General features: G+C 35.2%; 1 protein-coding gene across 11 annotated transcripts in view; it reads left to right on the top strand.

The window, feature by feature from the left end:
• BMPR1B (bone morphogenetic protein receptor type 1B) overlaps positions 1–12,372 on the top strand; it is a 396,435-nt gene that overhangs the window by 309,865 nt on the left and 74,198 nt on the right. For 7 of the 11 annotated variants that reach the window (XM_050791851.1, XM_050791855.1, XM_050791848.1 and 4 more), the window contains one exon: positions 5,870–5,933. The exons of 3 other annotated variants lie outside the window; for them this stretch is intronic. The gene's annotated coding sequence lies outside the window, so the exon portion shown is untranslated. Of the gene's footprint in view, positions 1–2,763; positions 4,101–5,869; positions 5,934–12,372 lie in introns of those variants that run through there. One more of the 11 variants, XM_050791852.1, reaches the window with a different exon arrangement.

Raw genomic sequence — 12,372 nt, 5'->3', positions numbered from 1 at the left:
GGCGGATCACCTGAGGTCGGGAGTTTGTGACCAGCCTGACCAACATGGAGAAACCCTGTCTCTATTAAAAATACAGAATTAGCCGGATGTGGTAGCACATGCCTATAATCCTAGCTACTTGGGAGCCTGAGGCAGGATAATTGCTTGAACCTGGGAAGCGGAGGTTGCCCTGAGCCAAGATCGCGCCATTGCACTCCAGCCTGGGCAACAAGAGAGAAACTGCGAAACTCTGTCACGAAAAAAAAAAAAAATGTGATCTTAGCTGTGGTATAAAGAAGGCTAAAGGAAGGTAGGGATAGAGAGTAGAAATTAGGCTGTGCTGTCAACCAGGTAAGAAATGATGAGGACCTCCTTTTGGCATCTTTTTAATAGCATCAGTGGTGAGAGGAGGCAGGATGACAGAAAAATATAGAAGATTAAAATGATTGAGATGCTGATGGATTAGATATAGTGAATATGAGTGCAGAAGAGATATAAGGAGACTCAGGTTTTTCACTTTGGCAGCCGGATGGATGGCGGTGATGTTCATCAGAGAGAATGCTGAAGGAAGAGCAGATTTCGGAAAGAAAGGGATAGGATGGAAAGGCTTCATGAAAAAGAAGAGTAACTTCAGAGTTTGTTGAGTTTGACATATAAACAAGACTTCTTAGTGTCACTCAGATGCCTGGTAGTCAGTTAAGTGCATTGGCCTAGGACTCAGGAAAGGATATTGTAGGGTAAACTAGTGCCTAGTGAGGAAGTTTTGCCTTGAGTTAGGCTAGTGGCCTTACAAAAAAAACAAACAAGGAAAACCCACGTGTAACTCACTGTGTTCCTGCAGGAGCATAGAAGTTCTTAATCATTGCCACTATTTCTTTTCTAGATTATTTAAAAAATAGAAAAAGAAAACCTTAAGAAATAAAAAAAATTTTGGTATATTTTGAAAGAAAGATAAAAGCATTTCTCTTAAGACAAAATGCCTGAGTATCTCTAGAGTGCAAGGAATTTACCTTTAGTTTGTCCTGGCTAGCCTCAAACTCTTTATTTTGCTTTCATAGCCATTTCCTTTTATTGAAAACATGTTGAAGCACTTCTTCTTCCTTTAGTCACCAGAAATGAGTATGTTCTATACTAAAACACTCAGAATCCATATAATGAAAAATGTCTAAATGTTTCAAGTAAGATTTTTGGTATGTATGTATCTGTTTCATTATATAAAAATTTTAATTGTTGTAATTTTCACGAACACATTTTTCATGTGTTTTGAAAGCTTTGGTTTTTGAAGCTTTGGTTTTTGCCAGTAGCTTTCATACCTCTGGTGATTTTATTACGTTATTTAATAGAGGAGAGTCAAGCCTCTTGAACTGTTCTTCAACTTAGAAATTTATTAAACAATTTGATTTCTCAAGGGGGCAATACTGTTGGAAAAGATTATTATATACAAATTTCTGGGCCAATAGAAGATAGAGATGAGAAATATACTGCCCGAGGAAATTTATAGAAACTGAACTAAAACAAAAATCACTCTTTCTGATCTCTTAGTTGGTGAATATACCTTAGCTGTGGATGAAATCTTTGACTTATTTGAATTGAATCATTGCTGTTTAATCTCATACTGATACTTTGCAGTACACTAAGAAGATGTTAATGGTTTACCAGTCTGAGCTCACATTGGATATTCAGTGGGTCATAGAGTTATGAAGGGCTATGTTGCCAAAATTGCAATCAATAAAGCATAGATTATGAATATATATGTCTGTTTGTGTGTGTGTATATATATATATGAACTCTATATTGCTGACAATGAAATTACAGTTCTTGCTTTCTGGAATTGAAGAAATCATGAAAACCATAATTCAAGGGCCTGAGTTAGTTCAGATTTAGTTAAATAACTGTTTGTATTTGTTTTTTAAAATGCCTGGTTATTTAGTGACACTTTGTTAACTGTTAGTTGGGGTTCTCCAGAGAAACAGAGCCAATAAGGTGATAAAGCGTGTGTGTGTGTGTGTGTATGTGTGTGTGTGTGTGTTTGTGTGTGTGTGTGTATAAAGAGATTTATTATAAAGAATTGGCTCACATGATTCTGGAGGCTAACAAGTCCCAAGATCTGCACTTGGTCAAGCTCGGGACCCAGGAAATTGGATGGCATGTTTGAGGCAGAAGGCCAGCAGAGTCAAGACTTAGGCAGAGGGGAGGTTTCAGTTCAAGTGCAAAGAAAGGAAAAAAGCCCATGTCTTAGTTTGAAGGCAGTCAGGTAGGACTTTCTTACTTTGAGAAAGGGTCAGCCTTTTTGTTCAATTCAGGCTTTCAACTAACTGATTGAATGAGGCCCACCCACAGTAGGAAGAGCAATCTGCTTTACCCAATCTATAGATGTCAATGTTAATCTCATCCAAAGACGCCCTCACTTACATAAACACTCAGAATAATGTTTGAGCAAATACCTGGGCACCTTGTGTCCCAGTCAAGTTGATGCATATAATTAACCATCACAATAACCAATTTTAAATTCATTCACATTTATTCAGTCAGGAAGCATCTTAGGCTTAGCTCTATGGATTGAGCAAGAAGGTCAGACATTTTGGTTATTCTAATGAAGTAGAAGATAAATGTCAGGTAACACTTAATAGAGACCAGAATAAAGTTTAATAAAAGAGGAAAACTACAAGTCTTAAGTAGTTGTATTCTTCACTATAGTATTTTTAATGTATATTGAAACTAACTATATGGAATTAAAATTCAGTTTCTTACTCTGAACTTTAAATTATTAAACAGCCATTAAGAAAACTATATACTTGTGTTTTAGTTTTATCCTTTTTACATTTTGTTTATATCACCATACGCATTCATTTGGAAGGTAGTAGAATAATAATAAAGTAATAAACACAGTGAAGAAGCAAAACAAATCATTAATCATTTGTAATTAAAAATTTTTAAAAATTAAAATGATTTAAGTATTCTGAATTTGGTTCATATTGGAAATTACAGAAGTAGGAGTCTATTAAAGAAGCATACACATTTTCTTGAGTTAATATTCATCTTCTATTTTCTTCAAACTTGACCAATATGATATATCTCTTGCTTTTGGTTGCATGACAGTGACAAGGAAGCTACTTCACAGTTGATAGTCTTTTATGAAGGTATCTTTCTAAAAACCTATCTGTTTATGTTTCTTGGCTGGGGAAACAAAAGTTCTAAGAGATAAAGGAGAAAATCATTGCTACAAATAGCAAATATAGTTTTCCCTTTTTTACAGATTTCTTTTTCAGCAGTGAATTAGAAGTGGTGGGCTTTGCAGAGATTTGTTCTTAGTAAGTTAATATTTGACTTGCCAAGCCATTTGGGAACACAGAATTGCCATGATATCTTCTGGGCATCTCCCTGGTTTTGGTGACTAGGAAATATTCAAGGCTGTGACTTAATGAAGAGAAGTTTATCTGTGTGATATTATCCTGACTGCTATGTAGGATTGATGTAAAATGCAATATTTTGGTGGATATTTTCTTTGAAGACACAAATCCAGTGTGAAAACCCTTTTTTATGAAAGGTTTATGGCACTTTCATAGTAGCAGAGCTTGTCTTGTTGATTTAGATCAAAATCATTTCCTCCCAACATCATAACCATTTTACTGTTCAGTGGTGCAGAAGGCATTATAAAGAGTTAGTGAATTGTTTTGGATCCTTCAGAATTAGATGACGGACTGAAAAGAAGAAAATATCACCAACAGAGATGATACTCTGGATAACTTCTTATTAAGGAAAAAAAAATATTTCCATACTGAGAATGTAAGTGTTCTAATGATTTGAGCCTTTCAATAAACATCTAATACAAAACCAGATGTTCACAGTTCCACTTAGTCTTTCTTCATGCCTTCTCCACTTTGAAGTCTTACTGTTTTCTCTCTCAGCTTTTAGGAATGGGAAACAGGACTTCTCTTAATGTCTAATGAATATTTATGAAGTCCTTTGACAATTAAGGGCTCATTAAAATTCACTTTAAAAGAAAGATAAAAACACTTTTAAGACCAAAGCACAGAAACTCACATCTCTCTTTCCTCCTTGTGAATTGTCAAGAGAAACACTCTACAAATGAATTAAGTGTCTCTTAAAAGTGATTCTAGGTAGGAGTTTGAATAATATAGATATATTTTATTATTATATGATGACTTTAATTTTGCATTGACTTTTGGCTTGGTGTTTTTTTGTTTGTTTGTTTTCTGAAGATACTTGGAAATCCTGTTTTCGTATGGCATATCGTAATGCTTAGATAAGGCTTTGGAGTCACTTTTTGTATTTAAATCTCAATTTCAGCTCTTTCTTAGCTCTGCGACTTTGAGCAAGTTCTTAGTGCCTCAGTTTCTGTTTTGCAATATGGAAAAGATAATACTACACATTCCACAAGCTCGTTGGAACAAGCAACTGAGTTAATACACGAAAAATACTTAGAATAGTGCCTGGAACGCTGGTTTTCTCTGCCTTCAGAAATCTTTCCTTTCAGTTCACACGCTTTGGCCCTGCTAGAGCCCCTTGGAAAGGCCTTTGTTTTCTCCTTACTGGGGGTGGAGGGGTGCACAGGAATAGTTAATGAATCCTCACTCTTGATGGGTAGCATTTTAGTTTTCTTCATTTTCATTTTTCATCATTGTCTTTTTTCTGAAGACCCCAAGGCCCTATGCTACCACTTCCAGCTACCTTGGACTGCAGCTGTTCTCCTGGTTCTAATATTATGCGAATAATATAAGGATGCCTAAATGTATATATTCAGTCACTTTCAAAAGCACATTCTTTTATGAATGAAAAATTACTAAAGTAAACAAAGTACTTTGAAGCTAGAGTAGTTATGCTGTTTTTGCTGCTGCTCTAGGTAAATCACTGTTATTTAGTAATGGAAATTAAAAAAAAAAAACCTGGACCTGAGTTTGGTAATGGAAATTAAAAAATACCTGGACCTGAAATCAGATAGAAAAGGTAGAAAAGTTACACGCCTGTGCATGATTATTTTAAATATGAAATAGAGGTATGTTTTGGGATGAGCAAAGAAGTAAAGCATCCATCTGCATATTTCTTTTTTCATGAGGCTTAACATTTGCAGAAGCAGGCACTGACCTGGAAACCAAAAATTTGTAGTCTTGTTGGTAAATGTGTTCCTCTAAAGAACATCCCACTTATTCTTAAGTCATTTACCATCCTACTTTACACACTGTAGGTCATAAGATTAAATGTGTCTTTCTAAAGTGCTGATAGCAATTATTTAACTCAAACCTTATCTTTAATACAAGCCTCATAAATTTAATAATAATTAGGCATAGTTTCCACTGGAAATTTTACTGTTTTCACCATCTGTTCTTCTCAGAGTCTGTATAAAAGGTATTGGATCTGTTTCACAGTAACTTAGTAAACATTCACTTCTAATAATTATTTTCTACTGGAAAGTGATTGCTGTACTTAAGATTTTTAGGCATTTAATAGTGAATCTATCGTTAGTCTGTTTTTTAGATGCATGATAGCAGTACTTTATTTTCACATGTTGTATGTAGATGATATATGAATAGTATTAGTAGTATGATACTAATGAAAGATAAGAATATAATCCTGTGTCATTTAATAGCCATTGTGTACTTGAGTGTTTATACCCAATTTTGATTCTTGTTTAACTTGCCTTTATAATTCTTACCCATATAGTCCTCAGTTTGGAGTAGAAAGACTTTATAGAACACAGTCAATTATTTCCATGCTTCCAAGTAGGCACTCAGATACAGTGGTACTATTTGGCCTGCTTTTTGATTTATATTACTGTAAGGCTTCTCTCTCAGCTCAGTAGCTCCATAGCTTTCTTTCCCTTCCATCCAGCCACTCTCACAAGCCTGATGTCTGTTCTTTCTTTTTCTAGTTGGACTGAAGTATCAGACTTGTTAATTTGTCTAGTGCAAAGAGAGAAAGAAGAGAAGACCCAGGTATTGAACTATGAATATCCTGTAACTATAAAACAGGCATATTTTTTGTGTAAATAGTAAAATGTACAGAAGGCATTTCAAAAATAGTTTCTAAATTGTATTCAGTTAATAGGCTTATCTCTTCCCAAGAGTCCTAGCTTGACTTACAACCCTCATTTCACTGTTTATATAGTAAAATTTTAGGATGAACTGATGCTTTGATTGGAGGGATGAGCTTAATTTGTGCTCTGCAGGAATCCATTCCAACTTTATTAGTATTATACTTGAGATTGGTCTTATGCTATAGTTAGCTTGTCTTTTTTAGTTCATTATAATAACGTATGTATTTGCTAATGTAAAACTACTATGAAAAGTTATAATCTAGTCTTTAAAAATATTTTATAGTTAAAAATTTTAATGTCTTCAAAAATTTGCAAGACTAAAAATCAGAGTTGGATGCATATGTGAGCCAGTTAGCATCAAACAATGAAGTTCTTTGAAGATTGTAGCTAATAGTAGTATATAAATTGCTCACACTTATATGAGGCAAACTGTTCTAGGTACTAAAAGCATTTTACATATATAAGTATTATTATCATCTTCATTTTACAGATGAGGAAATGAAAATTCATGGAGGTTAAGTAAATTGTCTGAGGTCACACAGCTAATTATCCAAGTAATCAGTGGGGTGACTCATGTAAATAAATTATGCTACTTGCAATAAGAGGGAGGTAGTTGGTAGGCCACAACATGTGTATGCAGCTAAGGTAGAGTAAAATATATAACACAGTAAAGTTCTGTGGAAACATCAAAAAAGAAACACAATCAGAATTATAAGCAAAAACATGGGAATACAAAAATCATGGTACATCTAATTAGAATAAGGTATGGATAGGGAGCAGACTATGGTAGAAGATGAAACTGGAACGAAAGGTTGAATCAGTTCATGAAGAACATTGAATGCCTTCCTAAGAAACTTAGAACTGTTAGAGATTTTTATTTGCTTTACTTTATTCGCTTTACAAGCATATGCACATGTGTTGTTATCTTTAGAAGGCAGCAGTGCAAACACTAGATGAAAGAAGTGGGAAGGAGATGAGAGTATTACAGTAACATTGGTTAGGGACAGGTATAACAGCAGGAGAAAGGAAGGACTGCAGCCAATAACTTGTATTTTGTGGTAAGGGAACGCAGAAGACATAGGAAAATCTATCTTTCCTACTGGGAAAAAGAGAAATCAAATGTACATACGCCTGCTGATGGTGATGTAGTATTATTACTATTATGGGGTGATTTGGTAAAGCAGTAATGTGGAGTAGTGAGCATCTTAGCTCCACCTTAAGACCATATAGGCCTCAGTCATTTAGACAAATGGGAATACTTGTGTCTATTTTGCCAGGCTCCGTTAAGAGTTATGTGAAAACACATGAAAGCTGTTAGAACAGTTTTCACCTAATGTAGGCGCTCAGTAGTTCTCCTTCTTTCATTGATGGATTATTTCAGGAATCATTATTTACTTGCTTGAGGCATACCAAGCACAAAGCACACAAGCACTTTGCTAATGGTTTGTTGACAAGCCACTTTCTACATATAATTTTTAAATTGTCTTCATAAATTTTAAAGTGAATGTGATGTTTCTTATATATTATTTTCCTATTAAAAGATGGTAAATTAGAATTCAGTAAAGTTTTATAACTGGCTTTACATGATTATATATTATGGAAGAGCTGAGGTAAATGATTTAATGTATGCCAGTTTTAAAACCTAGTTAACACTCTGTGAAGACGTTATAGAATGTATGTGTGTCTGAATCTGTTTAACATACACATATATATTCATGTAAGTATCTTGCAAAATACAAGATGTAATGCAAATATAAAGTAGTGTTTAAAATATAGCTAATATCATCTAGCTTTGGGAATAGCTTATAAAGTGAATTGAATATGGCACACACAGCATACCATTTTAAGATACATCTATGTAGTGCTTGGAAAGCCAGGCTGATATCGTGCACAAAGCAGCTGTAAATATGAGTCAGTAACATGGGTATGCTTCACGTAGTATGTACTGTTCTCCAGTTTGGTTCTTTATGCAGTGACAGAGATATGTATCAGTACCAGCAGGAACCATGACTATGGAATTTCCACATTATTGTCTTCTACGTAGTGAAATGATATAACAAAGTAGAAAGTGACTTCAATTAGCTAAAATTTTAAAATATGAATTAGTACCAGTAGGTATTATTACCAGTGATAAATACTTGGAGGTCATCTGTCATACTCTAGGAAGTAGTCTTGTGTGTGCATATTTTTAACTGGTGTATATTTTTTAATTGGTTCTAAATTCTGGTAGTGGCTTTATCTATATGCAATTGCAGTGAAACTGACATTCTTTTTATTGACCAGTTTTAACTCATGGATTTCTGATAAATGAATAGAACTAACATTTATTGGTCATTTACTGTATCTCAGGCACTGGGCTCTGTACTAAGTGCTTTATATCATACTTCATTTAATTTTAACACCAGCCATGTGAGAAGTAAACATTATTACCCCTATTTACAAGATGAAGAAGTTGAAGTCTAGGGAAACTAATGAATTTGCTCAAAGCCATACAGCTAATTAGTCTAGCCCATGCACTTTCTTCTGTAAGGTGGTGTCAAGGTTACATTGGTACTAGATACTGTGTTCAGAACCTTCTCACACCCGTGTTCCCCTGTTTCACTCCTTATTTATCTAAAACATAATTTAAATGAAATGGCTCTGTCAAAAACTGTATTTCTTTCTTTTTTTCCTTACTATTTTTGAGACAGAGTCTTGCTCTGTTACCCAGGCTGGAGTGCAGTGGGGCAATCACAGCTCACTGCAGCCTCAACCTCTTGGGCTCCAGCGATCTTCCCATTTCAGCCTCCAGGGTAGCTGGGACCACAGGCGCACACCACCACACCTGGCTAATTTTTGTGTTTTTTTGTAGAGACAGGGATTCACCATATTGCCCAGGCTAGTCTAGAGCCCCTGAACTCAAGTAATCTATCTGCCTTGGCCTCCCAAAGTGCTGGGATTACAGGCCTGAGCCACTGTGCCCAACCAAATTTTTGAAGACATTTAAATTTTAAGTATAAAATATTTTTAAAGACTGTATTTCTTGGGTTTGAAAATTATATGTCAGAAGGAAGGGGAAATGTAAGAAAAACCCAGCTGCATTTTCCCCTTTCATTTTCAATTTCAGAAAGCAGAAATTTTACCAAATGACAATCACAATAGAAAATACACACAAGCCGGGCGCGGTGGCTCAAGCCTGTAATCCCAGCACTTTGGGAGGCTGAGACGGGCGGATCACAAGGTCAGGAGATCGAGACCATCCTGGCTAACACGGTGAAACCCCGTCTCTACTAAAAAAAATACAAAAAACTAGCCGGACGAGGTGGCGGGCGCCTGTGGTCCCAGCTACTCCGGAGGCTGAGGCAGGAGAATGGCGGGAACCCGGGAGGCGGAGCTTGCAGTGAGCCGAGATCCGGCCACTGCACTCCAGCCTGGGCGACAGAGCCAGACTCAGTCTCAAAAAAAAAAAAAAAAAAAAAAAAGAAAATACACACAACTGAGATAGGACAGAATCATAAATGTATATGAGGTAATGGTGTTTCTTTCTTTTGTCTTATTAGATGATCCATGAGGCCTTCACGATAGGGAAGTTGTTCTACGTACCTCAAGAAAACTTTATCATGTGCCTGCCAGGTGCCTGACATGATTCTAGATGCTGAGGACATAGTAGTTAGCCAAAGGGACATAACTCTTGCTCTCATGCAGTTTATATTGTAATTTGGATATTCTAAATATTTCATGTAGAATGTGAAATAATACCATATTTAAGATATCACATAAGAAAGATACTTTCAGAACTTCTGTAATAATTTCATGTAGGAAAAGAAGGTCTCCTTAGTGTATCTCATCTTTCAGACCTTTATATGTAATAACATGATTTTTCCTAATTTAGAATTAACAATTTTCTCCAGCAGGTAAGAAAAACTGACTTGTGTTTGGAAATCAAGACTTAAGTTCAAATCAAGACATAAACAAACATAAAGTTAGGGAAAAGTTTGTCTCTATATATAATCAGTTCTTCAGTGTTCAGGTGTGAAATGAAAAAAAAAATGCAGAAGAAACAATTCTGCCTATGATATCCTATAACCCAAAACAGGCAAAAATAGGCAAATCAAGGCAACCCCAAATAGGCAAACAAAAAACAAAAATCAATGAAGACTGATTTGTTCCACATTTGAGAAACTTTTTCTTTTTTAAATTACTTTTCTGAGAATGTGAACTTTCTGTATATGCTTATTTACTCCCATATTAATGATTCATTTCTTCTTTTCCCAAGTATTTCCCAATACTTCATAACTGGCTGAATCTAGGAGGTGCTAGGTTAAAAAATTAAGACTCAGGTACTTAATTGTGGCACTTATAAATAAAAGCATTTAAAGTACAGATGAAAAGCTCTGTTTAGATCTCAAGAGTTTCAAAATTACATATTTTCTTAATTCTTTTCCTTTTAAAACAAATCATCTCTTATGCTCACTCTGTTCTCTTCCATCACGGTAAAAATGCCTTAGCTTCTCTTAAAATATTTTATGTATGTGTGTATGATAAAGTCTTGCTCTGTCGCTCAGGATGGAGTGCAGTAGTATGATCTCGGCTCACTGCAACCTCCACTTCCTGGGTTCAAGCGATTCACCTCCCTCAGCCTCCTGAGTAGCTGGGATTACAGGTGCCCACAACCACACCCGGCTAATTTTTGTATTCTTAGAAGAGATGGGGTTTCACCGTGTTGGCCAGGCTGGACTCAAACTCCTGATGTCAAGTGATCCACCAATCTTGGCCTCCTAAAGTGCTGGGATTACAGGCATGAGCCACCACACCTGGCCTAAAATATTTATAAATTTTCTCTCTAATGCTAATGACTTGTTATTGGTCATTTGTTGTGTCAGTTTTCAAAGTATGATTTGCCAACATAGTAATATTAACATGTTTTATTAACATTTGCACGGATAATAGGTAATAATGGATAGAACCTTAGCACAAATCAAAGCAGGAACCAAACTATACTTGTATTCTTCACTCCAATGTGCTCATAGTAAAAACAACCAACCAACCAAAAAAAACAAAAGGAAGCTTCATTTCAGAATATACTTAATGAAACAATAAAATGATTAATTTTATTAAATTTCAACCTCTCTGTAAATGTCTTTTGACTATTCTGTGTGACAAAATGTAAAGTATATATAATTTTTCAGCAACTGAGAGTCAATCGTTGTTGATATGGTTTGACTATGTCCCCACCCAAATCTCATCTCAAAATGTGCTTCCCATAATCCCCACGTCATGAGAAGGACCTAGTAGGAGGTAATTGAATAATGGGGGCAGTGATGTTCGTGATGTTCTTGTGATAGTGAGTTCTCATGAGATCTGATGATTTTATAAGGGGCTTTTCTGTCTTTTGCTCGTCACTTCTCCTTGCTGCTGCCATGTGAAGAAGGACGTGTTTGCTTCCCTTTCCACCATGATTGTAAGTTTTCTGAGGCCTCCTCAGCCATGCTCAACTGTGAGTCAGTTAAACCTCTTTCCTTTATAAATTACCCAGTCTCGGGTATGTCTTTATTAGCAGCGTGAGAACGGACTACTACAGGTGTCTTGAGATTTACTTCATGAAACAAAATTTTTACTAGAAACAATGACTGACAGAAAAACTATGGTTATTCAGACTTGGGTATTTGCAGACATATTCTCAAAAATGAATGAATTGAGCCTGCCAGTTCAAGGAAAACAGTTGACAATATTTATTGCTAATGATAAAACTCAAACTTTCAAGCAAAAGTTAGGATTTTGTGACGCTTGTATCCACATAACTGATCTGCATAACTGAGTGGACCAAACGTTTTTTTCCCAGATGGCCAGTGCCTGTCGTTTCATATTCATGCATAGGTAAAAGATCAGTTTAAAATACAAGATGGACAGTAGGTTTTAATTTATCAGAATATGAAAATTTCATTGATAGAGTTTTAGAGCCTGTATTGTAAGTTTTAAGAAACTCCCTGTTGTTCAGTTATAGTGTATATTAAAGAATAACCACTCATATGAAAAGGCTATTAAAATAGCCTCCTTTCTAACTGCGTATCTGTGTGGGACCAATTATTCTTAATATGTGAATCACAACAACATGTTGTAACAGATTGAGTGCAAAAGCAAACATCTAGTTTCTTCTATTAAATTAGACATTAAAGAGATTTGCAAAAATGTAGAGCAATGCCACTGTTTTCTTGAAAATATGTTTAAATATAATGAATTTATTATTTTTAAAATGAATTACACATTTTTTTAACTATTCAGTTTTTTTTAACATAGTAAATACTGAAAACTGTATCCAGATACATAGAAAATTTGGTATCCTCAGTCATTTTTAACAA

The sequence above is a fragment of the Macaca thibetana genome, chromosome 5 (assembly GCF_024542745.1).
Source record: "Macaca thibetana thibetana isolate TM-01 chromosome 5, ASM2454274v1, whole genome shotgun sequence".
Lineage (NCBI taxonomy): Eukaryota > Metazoa > Chordata > Mammalia > Primates > Cercopithecidae > Macaca > Macaca thibetana.
The sequence above is the reverse complement of the archived record's forward strand: the minus strand, read 5'-3'. Positions and strand labels throughout refer to the sequence as shown.